The sequence below is a fragment of the Condylura cristata genome, unplaced genomic scaffold, assembly GCF_000260355.1.
Source record: "Condylura cristata isolate star-nosed mole 26May11 unplaced genomic scaffold, ConCri1.0 scaffold00015, whole genome shotgun sequence".
Classification (NCBI taxonomy): Eukaryota; Metazoa; Chordata; class Mammalia; order Eulipotyphla; family Talpidae; genus Condylura; species Condylura cristata.
In genome coordinates, this window is record NW_004567116.1 from 40,980,768 (window position 1) to 40,983,420 (window position 2,653).

The 2,653-nt window shown below is 34.5% G+C and overlaps 1 protein-coding gene across 1 annotated transcript in view; it reads left to right on the forward strand.

The window, feature by feature from the left end:
* Positions 1–2,653, forward strand: part of ACER3 (alkaline ceramidase 3) — a 73,174-nt gene that overhangs the window by 53,657 nt on the left and 16,864 nt on the right. The gene's annotated exons all lie outside the window — the stretch shown is intronic.

A 2,653-nucleotide genomic window follows, 5' to 3' on the forward strand; every position in this document is an offset into this window, starting at 1 on the left:
GACTGACAAAATACACTGCTGACGGGAGCAGCAGGTGGGTCAGGAGAGGTCTGCCGCCCCAAATGGGTTGCCTCGGAGGGCATACAGATCAAACTCACGAGGAAGTGGCTTCAGCTAAGTCTTAGTGCTGTGCCTTAACCGGCTGTGCCACCAGGGAGTACCCATAAACAGTCTTTTAGTAAAATATTCCCGACAGGATAGACTGAAAATTCCTTGAAATTTCCCCCCCTAATATATATCTATGTGTTAACAAGTTTTTTAAAGTGGGAGGTTATTTAAAGAGAAAAGCAGACATAGGAAACTGTTATAGGAAATACTGATTTAAGTACATTCTATAACAAAACCAGAGTGGAAAAAGAAAGACTGTAAATAAAGAGAACTATTGTTTATTGAGTGTTGTCATGTGCCTGGTACTTCTAATCTCCCCAACGGCCCTACAAATTAGAGATCATTATCCACACTTTGAGAGAGAGGAGCTCAGGACAGGAAATAACTTGCACAGGGCTGCACAGTATCCTACATTTGTCTTCTGTCACCATCCCTTTAACAAATTAGCAAACAAAAATAAAATACACACCTTAACATATCAGAGTCCATGTAATTCTAGAATATTATGTGCTAATATATATTGTAAATGCTTCTCTCAATTTTAAGATGATAATAATCATCTAACTGAAATTTGTTTCTCCAAGCCAATTCCCAAAATCACATTGCTGTGCTTTCCTTTTCTTTAGGCCAGGTGAAAGTAGGTTTATTACAGTTAGTGTTCCAGGAGGGCACCTCACTTTCCTGGTTAGTATAGTGTTACGTACCTATCCCTTTAGAATTTTATAAGTACATAAAAGTTGAAATATTGACACAATGTAAAAAAAAATGAAATGTCTATTTACATGAAGAATATTTTAGTTTTTCCATGTTTCTTGTTTACCTTTATAGGAAAAGTCATAATCACACAAAAAAATGGAGGTTAATTTTTATAAGTTTATGACCACCAATTTTCCATTTTGTGTTTTAAACCTATTTAACACTATGTTTTTATTTTTTAAAAAAGCTGTTCCTATAGCTTAACATGCTACAAGTTCTATATATTTTTCTAGTAGATATTTTCTTCTCTATATATAGAGAAGTTTGCTGATAGGAGAAGCAGAAGTAATGTTTGCTGATAGGAGAAGCAGCAGGATGAAAACTTAAAGCTTTGACTTAGTCCTAAACATAAACATTTCATAAACATAAACAACATAAACATTTAAAATTGGGCTAGAGCAGTGACAAAGTTGGGGGACGGGGCAGGTAAAATCAATAAGCCCTCTAAAAGTTGAAAGATTCATTTAGCAGATACCCATTGTACCAAATTCTAAATTGGAAGTTACAAATAAGAGAGACAGGAGAACAGGTCTAAAGTCAGGCTCTGGATTCAAATAGAAGCACTGCTTATGTCCTGGGCGAGTTACTTAAATTCTTTAAGCTTTGGTTTCCTCATATTCAACAATTACGTTTTAAATGCCATCACTCTGCCACATGCTTTTCTAGGCACAGAAGACCTATTAGTGAAGAAATTACAGCTGTAATTACAGTTACAGCTTATAGTTGTGTATTAGTAAAGATGATAATGTATGTAAAACTTTTAGTACATAGTATGTACTTGGTTATTGTTAACTAATACTAACATACCAAGGCAAATAAGATATTACTGCTGTTCTCAAGATACGGTCTGGTCAGGAACTAGAATTGTTTAAAAAAAAAAATGTGTAGTTAATAAACAGTGTTGTAACCAAGATGACTGTCTTTCTAACCAGTTTATTTTCCCTGAGGGGAAAGTTATTGATAACCATTCTACTTAACTGTATTAAATCCAAGGTGATCCACACATCTCCTAAAGCAAGTCAACTACTATTTATTAAATTTGATGGCCTTCAAAGTATAATCCTCAAACCACAGCTGTCACATTTAATAAAAATACCATTGTGTCTTAAGCAAGAAATAGAAAGAAAAACCTATCTGATAATAAATTAAAAGAATGCTTAAGTAGTTAGCATAAGTAGCTATTGACAAATCAATTAATGACTATCTCAGATGAGATCTCATCCAAAGTCACAAAGAGTACTGTCAACTCAAATCTTCCTGCCAAGGTAGATGTCTCCTGAAGATTGTTTCTAGGCCTAAATATGTTATTACCTTTCCCTTCTCATTTGACCCTTAAGTTTTATAAGACATGCGTTGTAACCAGTTTGAAAACTAGCTTAAGCAGATGTATTTACATTTTATTCTGTTGCATTTTATTCATGCCATTTGGTTACAGTTGAGATATGTAAGGAAACTACTAAGCACACTTGAAAGGGATATTATTTTATATAATTTCCATAAATTATTCCTAAAATAGCAACCATCCTGTGTAGAAATTACCTTCATTTTATAGGTGAGGTAACTGAATCAGGAAAGGGAAGTAATGCCTGATTATTTTCACCTAGTTAGTGACAAGAGCTCATATTCCTTCTATGAGATGATTATGCCCCTATAGTAGATTACCTTGGAATATCAATATCAATTTAGGTTGTTTTTTTTTTTTTTAAGTTTATTTATTTGTGCATACAGAACTGGCGTACAGGCCAGAGGCTCAGGGATGGCGAGAGGCTTCACCAGAGACAGAGTGGGG